This window comes from Gorilla gorilla, chromosome 10 (genome assembly GCF_029281585.2).
Source record: "Gorilla gorilla gorilla isolate KB3781 chromosome 10, NHGRI_mGorGor1-v2.1_pri, whole genome shotgun sequence".
In the NCBI taxonomy this organism is placed as follows: Eukaryota; Metazoa; Chordata; class Mammalia; order Primates; family Hominidae; genus Gorilla; species Gorilla gorilla.
The window spans coordinates 36,470,261-36,491,103 of NC_073234.2; the positions used below are offsets into that span (position 1 = coordinate 36,470,261).

The 20,843-nt window shown below is 34.7% G+C and overlaps 1 protein-coding gene across 1 annotated transcript in view; it reads right to left on the reverse strand.

The window, feature by feature from the left end:
* Positions 1-16,496: 16,496 nt before the first annotated feature.
* The window catches only part of TBC1D30 (TBC1 domain family member 30), a 120,214-nt gene continuing 115,867 nt past the window's right edge, over positions 16,497-20,843 (reverse strand). Inside the window, exon 16 of the transcript XR_010129308.1 lies at positions 16,497-17,250. The gene's annotated coding sequence lies outside the window, so the exon portion shown is untranslated. The remainder of the gene's footprint in view (positions 17,251-20,843) is intronic.

Below are 20,843 nucleotides of genomic sequence, written 5' to 3' on the forward strand. Positions count from 1 at the left end.
TCTACTGTAATGAATGCTAGAGGTTGTAGTTTCTTATTCTTAATTGATTTAAATTTTTTTTGTATCAGAGTCAAGTGTAAAAATATATTTTCAACAAATATAATTATAAACCTACTTTAGAGATTCTGAATTCAAGCATTTGTGATATAGCTTGGACATCTTTAAAAAATTCCGCATGATGCTAGTATTCCTTGATAGACAGAAAGCCATGTGATAAGACAAAGTATGCCTGAGTATAGCAAAGTCACACAAAATAAATATTACTAGAATCTGGGAAATGGCCTGAAAGTTATATATATACATACACAAATACCTATATATGTAATTTCCTATATATATACACGCACACACATATGTAACTTCATATATATACACACACATATATATGTAACTTCCAGTGTGTGTGTCTATGTATATATACACACACACATATACATACACACTTATATAAAAAAGTATTAATATATATAATTAATATATGTATTGTTTCCCCAGTCTGTAAACTAGAGAAAAGATACATTAATTACACAAACAGAAACTTGAGGAAAACCACACATTTGCTAGGTTTGTAGGTGTCATATAAAAAATCTGATGGGATCATACACATGCACACATAAACACACATACACATATAATTGTACATATTTATGGAATACAATGTGATGTTTCAGTACATGTATACACTGTGTAATGATCAAATAATGGTTATTAGCATATTGATCACCTTACACATTTATCATTTCTTTATTGTGAGTACATTCAAAATCCTCTCTTCTAGCTTTTTGAAAGATACATTATTGTCAGCTATAGTCACCCTACTATACAGCAACTTATTCCTCCTACCTAACTTTAACATTTTACCATTAAAAAACCTCTCCCCATCTTCCACTTCCCGTTTTTCCCATCTTTGGTAACCACTATTCCATTCTCAATGCCTTTGAGATCAATTTGTTTAGATTCTTCACATGAATGATACCATGCAGTATTTTTCTTTCTATACCTAGCTTATTTCCCTGGACACAATGTTCTCAAGGCTCAACTATTTTATTGAAAATGACAGGATTTCATCTTTTTTTGTGGCCGAATGGAGTTCATTATGCATATCTACCTCACATTTTCTTTATCCTTTTCTCTGTTGATGACATTTAGGTTGATTCCATGCCTTGGGTAATATGAATACATGCCTTGGATAATATGAATAAGTGCTGCAATAAACATGAAAGTGCAAAATGACTTTTCAACATATTTATTTCATTTTATTTGGCCATATACCCAGTAGTGGGATTGCTGGATCATATGATAGATCTATTTTTAAATTTTTGAGGAACTTCCATACTGTTTTTCATAACCCCTGTACTAATTTACATTAACAACAGTTTGTAAAACTTTCCTATTCTCCACAGTATTGCCAGCATTTTTTTTTTTTTTTTTTTTTTGCCTTTTTGATGCTATCCATTCTATCTGGGATGAGGTGATATCTCATTTTGGCTTCTATTTGCATTTCGCTGATTGTTAGTGATACTGAGCATTTTTCTCATATAACTGTTGGCCATTTCTATATCTTCCTTGGAAAAATGTCTTTGCCCATTTTTAAATTAGGTTTTTCCTATTGAATTGTTTGAGTTCCTTATAAATTCTTTATATTAATCTCTTGTCAGATGTAAAATTTGCAAATATTTTCTCCCATTCTGTAGGTTTTCTCCTTAGTCTGTTGATTGCTTCCTTGCCATGCAGAAATTTTTTAGTTTGATGTAATTATTCTATTTTTGCTTTTGTTGCCTGTGTTTTTGAGATCTCGCCTAATAAATCCTTGCCAGGACTGAAGTTATGTAGCATTTCTTCTTGTATTATTCTAGTACTTTCATAGTTTCAGATCTTACATTTAACTCTTTAGTCTATTTTGAATGGAATTGTGTATGTGGTGAGAAATAGAGGTCTAGCTTTATTGTATTGTATGTGGATATTCAGTTTTCCTAACACCATGTGTTGAAGAGACCGAGCTTTCTTCAATTTGTGTTTTTGGCGTCTTTTTTGAATCTTTTGGTTGTCAATGCATTAATTTATTTCTGGGATCTCTGTTTGGTTACACTGAACTTTTTGTCTTTTCTAATTTTTTTTTGGCCAATACAATGCTGTTTTGATTACTATAGCTTTGTAGTATATTTTTAAGGCAAGTAGTGTGATGTCTCTAGCTTTATCCTTTTGCTCAGAATTACTTTAGTTATTCAGAGTCTTTTGTGGACCTCCAGTAATATGTTGAGTAGGTCCGGTAAGAGTGCGGAGCTTCACATTGTTCCCGATCTTAGAGGAAAAGCTTTCAACAACTCCTCATTCAGCATTTTGCTGCCTGTGGATTTGTCATATATGGCCTTTGTTATGTTGAAGTATGTTATTTCTGTACCTAATTGGTTGAGAGTTTTTATTATGAAGAGGTGTTAAATTTTGTCAAATGCATCTGCATTTATTGAAATGATCATATAATTTTTATCTGATTCTGTTGATGTAATGTATCATGCTTATTGATTCACATATGTTGAAATATCATGGCATCTCTGATATGAATCCCACTGAATTTTTTTAATATGCTGTTAAACTTGGTTTACTAGTATTTTGTTGACAATTTCTACATTTAAATTCATCGGGAATATTGACCTCAAGTATTTGTATTGCTGTTATGTCTTTCTCTGGTTTTGGAATCAGTGTAATTATGGCTTCATATAGTAAGTTTGAAAGAGTTCCCACCTTTTCAATTTTTTTGGAACAGTTTGTGAAAAATTGTATTAGTTCTTTTAAAAATATTTTCTAGAATTTAGCAATGACACCATCATGTCCTGGACTTTCTTTTCATGGAAGAGTTTATTACGGCTTCAAATCTCATTACTCATTATTTGTTTGTTCATATTTTCTACTTCTTAATGCAATCTTGGCAGGTTTGATAAATTGCTTGTATTTCTATAGTTTTTGGGTTACAGGCAGATTTTGGTTACATGGATAATTTCTTTAGTGATGATTTCTGAGATTTTCATGTACCTGTCACCTGAGTTGTGTATACTGTACCCAATATGTAGTCTTTATCTCTCACCCGTCCTCCCAACCTGCCCCACCCTTGGTAGGTTTTTGTGATTAGGAACTTATTCATTTCTTCTAGATTTTTCATATTGTTGGCATATCATAGTAGTTTCTTATGATCTTTTGTATTTCTGTGGTATCAGATGTAATGCCTTCTTTTTTATCTCTGCTTTTATTTATTTTACTCCTCTCTTTTTTTCTTGGTTAGTCTTGCTAAAAGTTTGTCAATGTCATTTATCTTTTCATAAAATCAGCTATTTTGTTTATCTTTTGTATTGTTTTTAAGTCTCTATTGTACTCTGATCTTTATTATATCTTTTCTTCTCCTAATTGTGAATGTAGTCTATTCTTGCTTTTCTATCCTTGAGATCCCTCATTTGGTGGTTCATTTGAGAGCTTTTTTCTTTTTCTGATGTAGATATCTATTGCTATAGACCTCCTTCTAATGACTGCTTTTGCTGTATTTCATAAGTTTTAGTATTTTGTGTTTTTATTTTCTTTTGTCTCTAGAAATTTTTTAAATTTTTCTTTCAATTTGTTCATCAATTTATTGGTTGTTTAGAAGCATGTTGTTTAATTTCCATGTATATGTAGCATTTCAGAGCTCCTCCTATTGTTGATTCCTCGTTTACTTCATTTTCATGAAAAATGATATTTGATATGATTTTAATTTTTTGAATTTGTTAAGACTTTTTTGGTAGACTAACATATGATCTGTCCTGTAGAAAATACCACGTCCAGTGTAGAAGAATGTGTATTCTTCAGCTGTTGGATGGAATGTTCTTTTAATGTCTGTTAGGTCCATTTGGTCTAGAGTGCAGTTTAAATGTGATGTTTTCTTCTTGGTTTGCTGTAAATATTCTGTCCATTGCAGAAAGCAGGGTGTTGAAATTCCCTACTGTTATTGTATTACTGTGTATCTCTCCCTTTAGATTGATTAATGTACCCTTCATGTATTTAAATGCTTTGATGGATGTTGGTTGTGTATGTATTCATGATTGTTATATGCTTTTATTAATCCTTTTATCGTTATATAGTAGCCTTGTCTCTTTATATATTTTTTACTTGAGATTTATTTTATCTGTTATAAGTATAGCTACTCTTGCTTTGTTTTGGTTTTTATTTGTATGACTATCTTTTTTTCACTCATTCACTTTCAGTATATGCATGTCTGTACAGGTGAAATGAGTGTCTTGTAGGCAAAATATAGTTGAGCCTTGTTATTTTTATCCACTCCATCAAATTTATGTCTTTCAACTGCAGAATTCAGTCTATATATATTCAATGTGATTATTGAAAGTAAGACCTTACTACTGCCATTTTGCTGCTCCTTTTTGAGCTGTAATTTTGTATATTTTAATAAATCTCTTCCTATTCCTCCTTTCTCCTTACCCTTTCCAGTCTAGTATCCTCTTTTTTACTTTTTACTTTTATGAGATCAACTTTTTTAAGCTTTTACATATGAGTGAAAACATGTGGTGCAAAACATTCTGCTCCTGGCTTACTTCATTTAATACAATGTTGTCCAATTCCATTTGTGTTGCTGTGAATGACAAGATTTCATTATTTATTATAGCTAAATAGTATTCTCTACATCTCTCTAAATATGCAGATTTTTTTCTTTCTTTTTTTCTTTCTTTCTTTCTTCCTTCCTTCCTTCTTTCTTTATATATATATTTTTTATTATGCTTTAAGTTCTAGGGTACATGTGCACAATGTGCAGGTTTGTTACATATGTATACATGTGCCGTGTTGGTGTGCTGCACCCATTAACTCGTCATTTACATCAGGTATATCTCCTAATGCTATCCCTCCCCCCTCCCCCCACCCCACAACAGGCCCTGGTGTGTGATGTTCCCCTTCCCGTGTCCAAGTGTTCTCATTGTTCAATTTCCACCTATGAGTGAGAACATGCAGTGTTTGGTTTTTTGTCTTTGCGATAGTTTGCTGAGAATGATGGTTTGCAGCTTCATCCATGTCCCTACAAAGGACATGAACTCATCATTTTTTATGGCTGCATAGTATTCCATGATGTATATGTGCCACATTTTCTTAATCCAGTCTATCATTGATGGATATTTGGGTTGGTTCCAAGTCTTTGCTATTGTGAATAGTGCCACAATAAACATACATGTGCATGTGTCTTTATAGCAGCATGATTTATATTCCTTTTGGTATATACCCAGTAATGGGATGGCTGGGTCAAATGGTATTTCTAGTTCTAGATCCCTGAGGAATCGCCACACTGTCTTCCACAAAGGTTGAACTAGTTTACAGTCCCAACAACAGTGTAAAAGTGTTCCTATTTCTCCACATCGTCTCCAGCACCTGTTGTTTCCTAACTTTTTAATGATCACCATTCTAACTGGTGTGAGATGATATCTCACTGTGGTTTTGATTTGCATTTCTCTGATGGCCAATGATGATGAGCATTTTTTCATGTGTCTGTTGGTGCATAAATGTCTTCTTTTGAGAAGTGTCTGTTCATATCCTTTGCCCACTTGTTGATGCGGTTATTTGTTTTTTTCTTGTAAATTTGTTTGAGTTCATTGTAGATTCTGGATATTAGCCCTTTGTCAAATGAGTAGATTGCCAAAATTTTCTCCCATTCTGTAGGTTGCCTGTTCACTCTGATGGTAGTTTCTTTTGCTGTGCAGAAGCTCTTTAATTAGATCCCATTTGTCAATTTTGACTTTTGTTGCCATTGCTTTTGGTGTTTTAGTCATGAAGTCCTTGCCCATGCCTATGTCCTGAATGGCATTGCCTAGGTTTTCTTCTAAGGTTTTTATGATTTTAGGTCTAACATTTAAGTCTTTAATCCATCTTGAATTAATTTTTGTACAAGGTGTAAGGAAGGGATCCTGTTTCAGCTTTCTACATATGGCTAGCCAGTTTTCCCAGCACCATTTGCTAAATATGGAATCGTTTCCCCATTGCTTTTGTCAGGTTTGTCAAATATCAGATCCTTGTAGATGTGTGGTATTTTTTCTGAGGGCTCTGTTCTGTTCTGTTGGACTGTATCTCTGTTTTGGCAAGAGTACCATGCTGTTTTGGTTATGTAGCCTTGTAGTATAGTTTGAAGTCAGGTAGCATGATGCCTCCAGCTTTTTTCTTTTGGTTTAGGATTGACTTGGCAATGCAGGCTCCTTTTTGGTTCCATATGAACTTCAAAGTAGTTTTTTTCCAATTCTGTGAAGAAAGTCATTGATGGAGATGGCATTGAATCTATAAATTACCTTGGGCAGTATGGCCATTTTCGCGATATTGATTCTTCCCATCCGTGGGATGCAAGGCTGGTTCAACATACACAAATCAATAAACGTAATCCAGCATATAAACAGAACCAAAGACAAAAACCACATGATTATCTCAATAGATTCAGAAAAGGCCTTCGACAAAATTCAACAGCCCTTCATGCTAAAAACTCTCAATAAATTAGGTATTGATGGGACGTATCTCAAAATAATAAGAGCTATTTATGACAAACCCACAGCCAACGTCATACTGAATGGGCAAAAACTGGAAGCATTCCCTTTGAAAACTGGCACAAGACAGGGTTGCCCTCTCTCACCATTCCTATTCAACATAGTGTTGGAAGTTCTGGCCAGAGCAATCAGTCAGGAGAAAGAAATAAAGGGTATTCAATTAGGAAAAGAGGAAGTCAAATTGTCTCTGTTTGCAGATGACATGATTGTATATCTAGAAAACCCCATTGTCTCAGCCCAAAATCTCCTCAAGCTGATAAGCAACTTCAGCAAAGTCTCAGAATACAAAATCAATGTACAAAAATCACAAGCATTCTTATACACCAATAACAGACAAACAGAGAGCCAAATCATGAGTGAACTCCCATTCACAATTGCTTCAAAGAGAATAAAATACCTAGGAATCCAACTTACAAGGGACGTGAAGGACCTCTTCAAGGAGAACTACAAACCAGTGCTCAACGAAATGAAAGAAGACCCAAACAAATGGAAGAACATTCTTTTCTTTCTTTCTTTCTTTCTCTTTTCTTTCTTTCTTTCTTGCTTGCTTGCTTGCTTGCTTGCTTGCTTTCTATCTTACATTTTCTTTATCTGTTCATCTATTGTCAAACACTGAGGTTGATGCCATATTTTGGCTATTATGAATAGGAATAAGATAAATATCAAGGTGCAGATGTCTCCTCAATATTGTGATTTCATTTTCTTTGGATAAATTCCCAGTACAGGGGTTGCTAGATCATAAGGTTTTTCCGTTGTAGTTTATTGAGGAATGTCCATACTGTTGCCTTTGTGGCTGTGCTAGTTTACATTACTATCATCAGTGTGTAAGAATTCTCTTTGCATACTTGCCAGCATTTTTTTTGCGTGTTTTTTTTTTTTTATGATAGCCATTCTAACTAGAGTGAGATGTCACCTCAGGGTGTTTTTTATTTTCACATCTCTTTTTAAGTAGTGATGTTGATCATTTAAAAGATATATTTGTTAGCCATTTGTATGTCTTCTTTTGAGCAATGTCTGTACAAACTCTTTGCCCCCTTTTTAAAATTAAATTGCTTGTCTGTGCTGTTGAGCTGTTTGAGTTCCTTGTATATTCTGGATAATAACCACCTGTTGAATCGTAGCTTGAAAATATTTTCTCACATTTTGTAGACTGGCTCTTTACCCTGTTGATTATTTTGTTTGCTGTATAGAAGCTTTTGTTTGTTATAATCTCATTTATTCATTTTTGCTTTTGTTGCCTGTGCTTTAAAAGTCTTACTCATAAAATCTTTCCCAGACCAATGTCCTGAAAAATTTCCCCCCATGATTTCTTATAGTAGTTTTGTTGCTTCAGGTATAACATTTAGTACTATGACCCATTCTTAATTGATTTCTGTATAAAGTAAGAGATGGGAGCCCTGTTTCATTATTCTGCATATGTATATTCAGTTTTATCGGCACTAGTATCTAACAGACTAACCTTGCCACAATGAATGTTCTTGGCATCTTTGTAAAAAAAACAGTTGGCTTTAAATACGTGAATTAATTTCTGGATTTTGTATTCTGTTTCACTGGCCTGTGTATCATGCTGTTTTGATTACTACAGCTTTATAGTATATTTTGAGGTATGATAGTTTAATGACTCTAGCTTTGTACTTTTTGCACAATACTGCTTTGGTGATTTGAGGACTTTGTGATTCTGTAAAAATTTTAGAATTTTTTTCCATTTCTGTGAAGAATGTTGTTGGTATTTTGATATAAATTGCATTGATCTGAAGACTGCTTTGGGTAGTAGTGTCATTTTAACAATATTGATTCTTCTGATTTATGAACACAGAATGTCTATTTATTTGTATCCTCTTCAATATTTTTCATCAGCATTTTGCACTTTTTCCTGTAGAGGTTTTCACTTCTTTGCCAAAATTTATTTGTAGGTCTTTTTTTGAGCTACAGTAAATAGGTTTATCTTTTTTATTTCTTTTTCAGCTAGTTCATTATTCATGTATAGAAATGCCACTAATTTTTTGTATATTAATTTTGTGTAGAGTCTCTAGATTGTCTATACATGAGATCAGGTCATCTGCAAAAATGGACAACTTGACTTCCTCTCTTCCAATTTAAATGCCCTTCTTTTTCTTTTGCTTATTTGCTCTGGCTAGAAATTCCAGTATTGTGTTGATTAAGAATGGTGAGAGTGGACATACTTGTTCCATTGCTTAGAGAAAAATCTCCCAGATTTCTATTACTTAGGAAATAGTTAGATGTGGGTTTTTCATATATGACCTTTAGTATAGTGATGTATTTTTCTTCTACACATAATTTATTAGGAATTTTTATCATGAAGGAATATTGAATTTAGTCAACAGCATTTTCTGTATTAAGATGATGACATGATTTTCATTCTACTGATAAGACCTTATTGATTCACATATTTTGAATCATCCTTGCATTCCTTTGATAAATCTCACACAGCCATTGTATATTATTTTTCGATGTGTTGTTGAATTAAGTTTTCTAGTATTTTATTGAGTATTTCTGCATCTATGTTTGTCAGGAATACTAGCCTGTAGTTTCCTTATTTCCTGGTGTCCTGATTGGGTTTTGATTACAGTGTTATGCTGACCTCGTAGAATGAGTTAGGAAAAATTCCTTCTGCTTCACATTTTTATAATAGTTTGATAATAATGAGTTAATTCTTCTTAAAAAGAATGGTACCAGTAGAAACCAGTAGAATTCAACAGTGAAGCTATACAGTCCTCAACTTGTATTTGTTGAAAGTCTTTTTATTACTAATTCAACCATGTTACTTGCTTTTGGCCTGTCAGATTTTCTATTCCTTCTTCATTCAATCATGATAGGTTGTGAGTCAAAAATTTATCAATTTTCTCTGGGTTTTCAAATTTATTGGAAATAAATAGTGCTTCAGAGTATCTTCTAATGATTCTTCATATTTCTATGGTAGCTGTTTTAAAGTTTCCTTGTTTATTTCTGATTTTATTTATTTGGGTATTTTTTTCTTAATCTAGTTAATGGTTTGTCAATTTTCATTTTCTTTTTATAGAACCAGCATTTTTATGTTAATCTTTTCTATTTTTTTTACACTGTTTGTCAATTAGTTCTGCTCTGATCTTAATTATTTCTTTTCTTCTATTAATTTTGGGTGTGGTTGGATTTTTTTTTAGTTGACTGAGGTATACACTCAGGTTTTTATTTGAAATCTTTCTAGGTTTTTGAGGTAGGCCTTTATTGCAACTTGCCTTTTAATGCCGATTGTACTGTGTCTCATAGATTTTGGTATATTGTGTTTCTATTTTCATTTGTTTTAAAGAATTTTTAAAATTTTATTAATTTCTTCACTCATTGGTCATTCAAGAACATGCTGTTTACTTTACACTTATTGTATAGTTTTTAATGTTACTCTTGTTATAATGTTAGTTTTATTTTATATGGTCAGATAAGATACCTAACATGAATTTGATTTTTTGTAATTTTTGAGACTTGTTTTGTGTCCTAACATATTTCTGTCCTGGAGATTTTTCCATGAACTGATTAAAAGAATATGCATTCTTCAACTATTGGGTAAAGTTTTCTGTAAATATCTAGTAGGACCATTTATTTATGATGAAATTTATTTATTTTAATTTCCTTTTGAAATTTTAGATCCAGAGGTACATGTGTAGGTTTGCTACAAGAGTGTATTGTCTGGTGCTGAGGGTTGGGCTTCTATAGATTCTGTCACCCAGATAAAGAAAATATTATCCCAAAGGAAGATTTTTTGTCCCTTGTCCCCATCTCTCTCTCCCTCTGTTTGGAGTCCCCATTGTCTATTTTTCTCATGTTTATGTCTGTGGAAATGTAAGATTTAGCTCCCACTTATAAGTGGAAACATGTGTTTCTTACTTAGTTTGCTTAGGATAATAGCCTCTAGCTGCACCCATATTGCTATTCAGTACATGATTTTATTCTTTCATATGTCGTGTAGTATTCCATAATGTATTCGTACCACATTTTCTTTATCCAATCCACCATTGATGGACACCTAAGTTCATTCCATTCTCTGCTATTGTGAATAGTTCTACAAGGAACATGAGTGCCTGTGTCTTTTTGATAGAATGATTTATTTTCCTTTGAATATATACCTAGTAATGGGATTACTGGGTCAATTGGTAGTTCTTTGAGAAATATTCAATCTGCTTTCCACAGAGGCTGCACTAATTTGCAATCCCAACAACAATGTGTAAGTGTTCCCTTCTCCCATAACCTCACCAAAGCCTGATATTTTTTGACTTTTAAATAATAACAATTCTGACAGGTGTGAAATGATATCTCCTTGTGGTTGTGATTTTCATCTCTGATGATTAGTTATAATTTTTTATTTTTTTATTTTTAGTGGCTGCTTCTATGTCTTCTTTAGAAAAATGTCTGCTCATATCCTTTGCTCACTTTTCAGTTGGGTTTTTGTGTTGTGATTTATTTAAGTTGCTAAAAAACACTGAATATTAGTCCTTTGTTGGATGTGTAGTATGGAGATTTTTTTTCGTATTTTGTGGGTTGCCTGTTTGCTCCATTTACAGTTTCTTTTACTGTTTAGGAGCTCTTTGGCTCAAATTCTAATTGTTTATTTTTGATTTTGTTGCACTTGCTTTTGGGATCTTTATCATAAATTATTTTCCTATCCAGTGTCCAGATAAATACTTCCTAGGTTTTCTTCTAGAATATTTTTAGTTTGAGGTCTTACATTTAGTTATTTAACTCATCTTGAGTTTACTTTTATATATACTGAGAGGTAGGGGTCTGATACTATTCTTTTGCATCTGATTAGCCAATTTTCCCAGCACCATTTATTGAATATGGTGTCCTTTCTCCATTGTTGATTTTTGTCAACTTTTTCAGAGATGAATTTGTTGTAGACAAGCAGCTTTATTTTAGGGATCTCTGTTCCATTCCATTGGTCTATGTGTTTATTTTGTACCAGTACCATGCTGTTTTGATTACCATATTCTTAGAGTGTAGTATGAAGTCATGTAGTGTGATGTCTCTTTCTTTGTTCTTTTTGCATTTACTATTTGGGCTCTTTGTTGATTCCATATGAATTTTGGAATAGTTTTTTTTATATTCTGTGAAAAATAATGTTCGTAGTTTGATAGGAGTAGCATATTCAATGCAATTTAGATTACTTTGGGCTGAATGGACATTTTAATGATATTACTCTTCCCATCCATGAGGACCAAATGTTTTTTCACTTGTTTGTATCATCTTCTATTTCTTGCAACATTGTTATGTTGTTCTCCTCATGGAGATCTTGCACGTCCTTGATTAGGTTTATTCCTAGGTATTTTTATATGGTTATGGTAATGGGATTGAGCTCTTGATTTGGTTCTGAGCTTGAATATTATTGGTGTATAGAATGCTACTGATTTTTGTATGTTGATTTTGTTTCCTGAGACTTTGCTGAAGTTTTCTTATCAGGTAGAAATGTCTTTTGGCAGAATTTTTAGTGTTTTTGAGGTGTAGAATCATATCGTCAGCAAAAAAGATAATTTGACTCCCTGTTTTCCTATTTGAATGACTTTTATTTCTTTATCTTGCCTGATTGCTCAGGCTAGGACTTCCAGTACTAGTTTTAAGAGGAGTGGTGAGAGTAAGACAGCTTTCTCTTATTTCAGTACTTAAGGGGAATGCTTCCAGCTTTTTGCCCATTCCGTATGATATTGCCTGTGGTTTGTCATAGATGGTACTTATTATTTTGAGGTATGTTCCTTCAGTGCCTAGTTGTGGGTGGTTTTTTTTCATGAAGAGATGTTGTATTTTATCAAATGCTTTTTCTGTGTCTATTGAGGTAATACTATGGGTTTTGTTTTTAATTTTGTTTATGTGCTGAATTACCTTTATTTATTTGTGTATGTTGAACACTCTTGCATCACAAGAATATAGCCCACTTTATTATGGTGAATTAATTTTGTGTTATACAGTCAGATTTGATTTGCTAGTGTTTTGTTGGGGATTTTTGCATCTATGTTTATCAGGGATACTAGCCAGCAGTTTTCTTTTTTCCCTGTGTCTTTGTCAGATTCTGGTATCAGGATGATGCTTGTTTCAATAATGAAATGGGAGGAGTCCCTCCTCTTTAACTTTTTTTGAATAGTTTTAAAAGAATTCGTACCAGCACTTCTCTTTATATATATGTAAAGTTTGGCTGTGAATCCATCAGCCAAGGGCTTTTTTGGTTGGATGGGTTTCTAGCACTGATTCAAATTAGGACTTGATATTGATCTGTTTAGGGCTTCAATTTCTTCCTGGTTCAAACTTGGGAGGTTGTGTGTTTCCAGGAAAGTAAGAATTCTCCCATTTAATTCATGATTCCATTCTGCCCACTGGTGAAGGCTTTAAAGTGACATGATACCAGAATCCTCAAGAGAGCTATGTCTACATGGAGACAACATCTTCTTAATATCCACATACACAACTCTAACCACCAGCCAATTGGCACTGCAAACTTTGATGTTGTCCCAAGTTCCATCATTATAAATTTATGCCTCTGAATTAAGACTTAATCTCCAACAAGGTTGGAAGAGAAATGTTTTCATTCACTGTGTATTGTGAGTTATATATTTCCTTTTTAAGAAGCAGGTTTTTGATAGGAGTGAAAATAGAACATGAGGATATGCACAAACTGAGAGAAAAGACCAGAAAAGTGAGATTATAAATACAAAAAAAATTGTCTATTTACCAGTTGGTTTGGGACTGATCTTACCAAAAAAAATTATATACATTTAAATTCTCCACAAAAAAATGTTTCTTTGATTCACATGCATTAAAAATAAATCTACCTTTGTCTGATAATTCCAACATCTGTGTCATATTGCAGTTTGGTTCTGATGATTGCTATATCTGTTCAGTAGGTGTGTTTATTGCCTTTTGATGTCTCAGAATTTTTGGTTGAAATCCACAAATGGGGTATAGGAATGTCAATACTAAAGTAAATATTTATTTTACATGGAGATAATCACATCTTTCCTTCTGCCTGGCATGTATTGTGGGGGGTTGTGTCAGTAAGAGGGCTGAGTTTCAAGTTGTTGTTGCTATGATTACCCTGGGAATATCAAAAGCTTTAAATATTTTAGGAAAAACATGTATATAGAATCTGCCCCCTGTCTAGATTTGGTTTCCCCTTTTGCTGTATTACCCAGAAAAAATCTGTATCTTGCAGCTCTCCCAGCTATATTCCACTCTGATTTTTACTAGATACTCATTAGCATTAGGGTGATGTTCCCATGAAGCTCAATATTAGGCAAGCTCTGTAAATCTTGGTCTTGAGGATGATCTATTCCTTTCTGAGGAGTGGAGTTTTCTCCTGGCTTCCTTTCCCAGCTGCAAGGGTTTTCACCAGTACTCTCAAATCATAGTTTTTGTTGCCATTCCCTATTGAAGATAAGGACTTTTATTCTTTAAGGGAGAAAGGAGAGATTGGTCTTGAATAGGGCTTGAAGAGTAGTTGCTGTTCTCATGCCCCAGTCAGTACCAATGGGGCTCTCTAAAGATTATCTCTAATCTTCATATAGAGTACATAGTGAGGCTACTAAAGAAATCAGCCACAAGAGGCATAAAGCCCCTTACGTCTGCAGCATTCAGGGGCTTCACTTTCTCTTGTCAACCCATCCTTGGTATTTAGCAACTTCTTAAAATTTTCTAGCTGATTCATTATACTTACTTATACAGCATTGGGTGACTTCTGCCCCACGTAAACAAGTGTTCAAATCCTGTTTCTTCCTACAGGAGCCCATCACTCTTGAGATTTTAAGTTAGCTGTTTACCCATAAGCTCAACTGCTTAATGGGTTCAAGAAAAGTTATGATTTGCATTTTATTCATATTTTATTCATCTTTTTTTCTATCATAAGGATGTAGGTGAGACACTCCTGCTCCCTGCATCTCTGATGGAAAGTGAAAGTCTCATTTTTATTCCTTTAGTATAAAGGGAAATATGTTTCTATTGCCTTCATAAATTTTCAAAACCAATTTGAATTATATGAGAGTACCTCTCTCCCTTTCCCTCACCTGATTTTTCTTAATAGAGTCTCTAATAATTCATACATAATGCATTCAGTAAACAAAGAGTTTACTGAAACAAACAGGATAAATCAGAGTTTAAGTAACCCTGGATTATTTTACCAAAAGATTGATCCCTCACACCTCTCCATTCAGAGTTTTAGTGATGTTCCCCTCACAATATCTCCCATACTCTTAATCCAATCTTTTCATTAATATAAGATCTCTAAACAACTGAAAAAGAAAAATAAAATGATGTCATTAATATTGAAGATGGAAGAAAAAGTGTAATTTTGCAAATATATCTGATATTTTGAATAACTGCAAGAACGTTTCCAAGGTGGCAAACTTGTTAGATGTTGTTAGGTATATACTACACTAGGTCTGCAAGTTACTTTTCTCATAGGCCTTAAGAAAACATGCAGAATTGTTAAACAATAAGATTTTCAACTCATATTAAAGACCTATATAACTTTCTGCCATATTAGCTATTCCAAAAAAGTAGCACAGTGTATCTTTACTAACAGAAAGAATGTATCTCCTTCAACTTCTATTGCAGTCATTTAGTCATCAAAAATGATGTTGTTGAAGGGTATCTTGAATTTTTAAACTTTTCATGTTATCAAGTTAGGTTGAAGTAGTATTTTATTCAATAATTGACTTCAACAGTAATGATAAACATCTGAGGGCTAGAAGAGTCCTGTGATAGTCTTTAATTTGATTTTGTTTTTCATAAATTTTTCTTACATTTTTCTTAGGACCAACTATAGAAAGGTTTTCCACTTTGCTTTTATCATCACGAAGCTTTACTTTATTAACAATTGTTTTTAAGAAAGCTCTGAGATCTTTCGTTGGGATATGAAATAACAGCTGCCTCACCGCATGGACCATTTCTGTAATTTGTGTCCAGTATGTCATGAAAAAATAAAAGGAACATAGCTACATTGTTCAAAAACATAAAAATAATCTACTAAGATAGTTATTTGTTGGATCTAAAAATTACTTGAGTGATATCTTTTAAAACTAGATATATGACCATACATTTAAAAATTATTTCCAACATTTCTTGTGCCCGTATGAACAAACTGAAAAACATTTTAGATAGACCATTATTATAAACAAAGTATTTCTTTCTATTCATCCTAGAGCAAGAGAAAACATGTAATGAATTTAAGTTTTAAAGCCATGATATTGTGTAATGGCATTTGTTAATCCAGTCCTAGGCATAATTGAGCTAAGGGTGAGACATAAGTAGATGTATGTATCTATTCTCTAGGCATGAGTCATCCATTATAATATTCACTTTCAAAATTTATTAAATATTCTGTTTTTTTCTTCTTCTCCATTCCATTCCCTTCCCTTTCTTTTTCCTTTTTTCGTTTTTTTCCATTTTTCTTTCTGAATAATTTGAACTTGACCTATTAGATGGGACCTAGCAAGTGGGACTGTATATCAGGTAAGGAAGGGAGTGGTTCTCTAAGAGAAACTATAAGCACCTGAGTGTGGTGTAAGAGCCCAAGGGCCCAAGTGGTGTTAGAAGAGTGTCCAAGGAGAGTGAGAATTCAGTGGTGTGTCAGAACCCACTGAACTAACTAAAAGCAATTAGGGTTCGCCAGAGAAAAAGAACATTTCTATTATATCTTAATACATATGCATGAGTCTGTATGTGTGTGTTTGTATCTGTGTATACTTGTAGTTGTCCCTTGAACTACGTGAGTGTTAGAAATGCCAACCTCACAGTTGAAAATCCACATCTAATTTTTGACTCACAACTTATGTACTAATTGCCTGCTGTTGAAAGGAATCCTTACCAGTACCATTAACATTTGATTAGCATGCATTTTGTATGTTGTATGTATTATGTACTGTATTCATTCAACAAAGTTAGAGAAAAGAAAATGTTATTAAGAAAATCAAGGAAGAGAAAATATATTTACTATTTATTAAGTGGAAGTGGATCATCATAAAGATCTTTATTCCTGTTTCTTCACATTGAGTAGGCTGTCTTGCTGTCTCAGGAGTGGCAGAGGTAGAAGAAGTGAAGGAGGTGGAGGAGGGCTTAGGAGAAGCAGGCACACTTGGTGTTACTTTTATTGAAGAAATCCACGTATAAGTGGACCTGTGAAGTTGAAACCTGTGTTGTGCAAGGGTCAGCTGTACACACACAGACACACACACACACACACATATACAGAGAGAGAGAAAGTAGTCCTGCAAACTAGAGACCCAGAAAAGAACTGATGCTGTAATTCAAGTCCAGAGGTAGTGGGCTGGCAGGATTTCTTTGGGAAAGGTTAATCTTTTCCTATTAAGACTTTTAGTAGGAAAGGTAATATGTTTTACTCAAAGTCTATTCATTTAAATGTTAATATCTTCTAAATATACATTCACAGAAACATCTAGAATGATGTTTGACCAAAAATCTGGGTACCCTGGCTCAGCCAAGTGGAGACATAAATCACAGAGAGCAAGGAGAATATCTATACATGGAGTATCCTAGTATGGGTGTCAATACCTGAATAGGATGAGGAAGACATCACTGTGGTGGGGGATGAACAGGGGAGAGGTCTGATATGAAGTGTTAGAAACTTAGTAAGGTTAGACTAGTGGCTAGACAGGAGAGTAGCCCAGTTCCTAGTGTGGAATCCCAAGTGAGGTGAAGAAGAGATCTGCAGGGGAAAAGATAGGAGATGAGTTGTCAGTCCCACTTTGACTCAGTTACTTTGGCTTCATAGGAATTAATATCCCATGCTGGCTTCCTCCACCTTCATTATTCCTCAGGATTGCTTTCATTATTCTTGGCCTTTTACAGTTTAAGGGAAAGGTTAACATTATGTCGTCAATTTCCACATTTCAAAGAGTACTGGGATTTTGTTCGATATTTCGCTGAAACTACAGATGTATCTTTGGAGAGCCAACATTTTTACAATACTGTTTTTCAACTAATGAGCATGATGTAAGTTTTAATGTCTTTAAATAATGTTTTGTAGTTTGGGAGTAGCGGTCTGGGGCACTCATTATGAAATCGATTCCTTGGGTTTCAATTTTTTTAAAACTACACTAAGTAGTATACTTTACTAATATTATTTTCTACTGTTTCTAATGTATAAATCACTACATTTGATTGTGTATATTTTATTCTATCCAGATAACTTGTAAAAATTAACATTAATTTTGAGAGTTTATATGTAGTAACTTTTAAATTATCTACCTATACCATATGTCACTGACATTTTATTTTTTTCTTTTCTTGTTCTTAATTTTAAATTCTTTTTCTTGCCATTTCTCTGACTAGAACATCCAGGATAATGTTTAATGGAAATGGTGATAGCAGACATTATCATCTTCTCACTCATGACATCAACAGGAAAGCTTTTAATATTTCCTGTTTTAATATACTGGTTGCTGTAGGGTTTGTTTGCTTTTTTTTAAAGTCATGATCATATCCCGAAGCATATCACATGGAATTCGCTGTAAGTTTTTTCTCAGTCTAAGTAAATGTTTCCTTCATATGCTCATTTTTGTTTATAATTTTGGATTATTTTCTTATAAGGTCTAGCTCCATATTTATTGATACAGAACGATGCCTATGGTGGCCAGGCATGGTGGCTCATGCCTGTAATCCCAACACTTTGGGAAGCCAAGGTGGGTGGATCACATGAGATCAGGAGTTCGAGACCTGCTTGGCCAACATGGTGAAACCCCATCTCTACTTAAAAAATACAAAAATTAGTTGGGCGTGATGGCGCACACCTACAGTCTCAGCTACTCGGGAGTCTGAGGAAGGAGAATCACTTGAACTTCGGAGGTGGAGGTTGCAGTGAGCAGTGAGCTGAGATTGCACCACTGCACTACAGCCTGAGTGACAGAGCAAGACTCTGTCAAAAAAAACAGGAAGAAAAGAAAAGAGAAGAAGAGGAGAGAAAGGAGGCAGAGAGGGAGGGAGGGAAGGAGGGAGGGAGGAAGAAAGGAAGGAAAAGATGCCTATGGCATATTGAGTTAAAAGAGCTTCTGACGAAGAAGAAGTTATAGTGTGATTTCATTTTTATTTAGAAAAATCTCTACCTCGGGCTGGGGGCGGTGGCTCATACCCGTAATCCCAGCACTTTGGGAGGCCAAGGCGGGCAGATCATGAGGTCAAGAGATCGAGACTGTCCTGGCCAACATGGTGAAACCCCGTCTCTACTAAAAATACAAAAATTAGCTGGGTGTGGTGGCATACGCCTGTAGTCCCAGCTAGTCGGGAGGCTAAGGCAGGAGAATTGCTTGAACCCGGGAGGCAGAGGTTGCAGTGAGCAGAGATCATGCCGCTGCACTTCACCCTGGTGAAAGAGCGAGACTCTGTTTCAAAAGAAAAAAAAAAAAAGAAAGAAAAAAAAAAGAAAAATCTCTACCTCTAAGTTTATGAATATAAATAAATATATATACACATATGAGAGAGAGAGAGATCTGGAGATAAATATCCCAAAATATTCATAATGGTTGTCTCTAAGTGATAGGCTGAAGGTGACTGCACGTTCTACTTTATTGTCTAATCCCAATCCAGTGAGCCTGGTTACTTGTAAAATTAGCAAAAACAATAAACCTTCCTTTTACTTTTTGAAAATCGAAATTAAAATCGAATCAAGGGCCAGACATGGTGGCTCACACCTATAATCCCAGCCCTTAGGGAGACTGAGGTAGGTGGATTTCTTGAGCCAGGAGTTCCAGGTTGCAATGAGCTAGACCCTGTCTCAAACAACAACAACAACAACAACAACAAAAACTAGTCAGAATGTACTGGGCTTCTACTACATGCAAAAGATAAATAAGGGTCACTTTCCTGCCTCAGGTAAATACACAGCTATATGCAGTGCTATGAGAACACACACAAGCCGCAGAAGGAACCATGACGGGGCCTGGGAAGACTGTGCAAGGCTTTGGAGAGAGGTCATATTTCAGTCAGACCTTGAAGGATGAGCAAAGTAGGGAGGGGCATTCTAAGTCCACCACGCTACCTCTTGAGTATCAAATTTACTTCTTATTAAAAAGAAGAAAAAAAAACTTCCTTCCCAGCATATTGTTTGTCTATCTGTCTAGTATGAATATAGTTACAATAATTTTCTCTGTAACACACAAGCATTTAATAGTTGTGTTTGTATGATCAATGAAACAGTTAATCAATGTATATGACCAGCATTAAGCTGATTTTGCTAACAACCTATTAAAATGGAGAAAATAGAAGATCAAAATAAATAGTTAATAGAAAATCAATTCCAACCAGACTCCCAGTAAGGAAATGTCCTGCTTAACTAAACATGTGGCCAGCACTGAGCTAGGCACGGAAACATTCTTATAAAAGTCCCCAGCCCCTGCCCTCTTCCACACTCACACCCTGACATGTATCCAGCCTTTGTCATCATCTGCACGGGGCTGCTGCCTGTCAACTGAGTGTTGATATGTTCTCTTTGGTGACATTGTGAAATATTGACTCACATCTGATGTTCCCACTCACTTTCTAGATTCTTGGCTCCAAGACAGAACAGTCAATTGAATTCTAGATGCCAGGATGCACGTATCATCAAACGGAGGAACAATCCTCTGTTGAGAGATGATGTTTCTTTCTCCACAGGTGACCTAGGAAAGCAAGGGCATGCTTGTGTGTGGACACTCACTCATACCATGTGTGCTCGGGTTGTGTGCACAGGCTACCAAAAGCCCTTTGCATACTAAGTTCTTGGTTTATCCACAGAGCATTTTGCTGACCTCTCTCCAAAAAAACAAACAAACAAACAAACAAAAAAACAGCTCCTTAACCTTATTAAACCAAACACTTAAATTCTGAAGCGGCCCAGGAGAATAAGAAGAAACCACTAGAACCCACATTGCTGCACTCTCCTCAGAATGTGATATGTTGGTTAAAACACATACACACTCTGACACATACAGTGAAAGTGGCCAAAAAAATAATCAAGATATGCTAGAAGAGAATTATCTTGAATTAAGGGAGGACCAAAGTCTACAGATAGAAAGAGCTCAAGAAGTATCAGGAAAGCACAACAATGCAAATGACTCAACATCACAGGACTGTGCACTTAAAAATGGTTAAAATGGGCCTAGTGCAGTGGCTCACACCTGTAATCCCAACATGTTGGGAGGCCGAGGCAAGAGGATTGTTTGAGCTCAGGAGTTTGAGACCAGCCTGGGCAACACAGTGAGACCTCATCTCTAAAAAAATCAAAATATTAGCCAGGCATGGTGGCATGTGCCTGTAGTCCCAGCA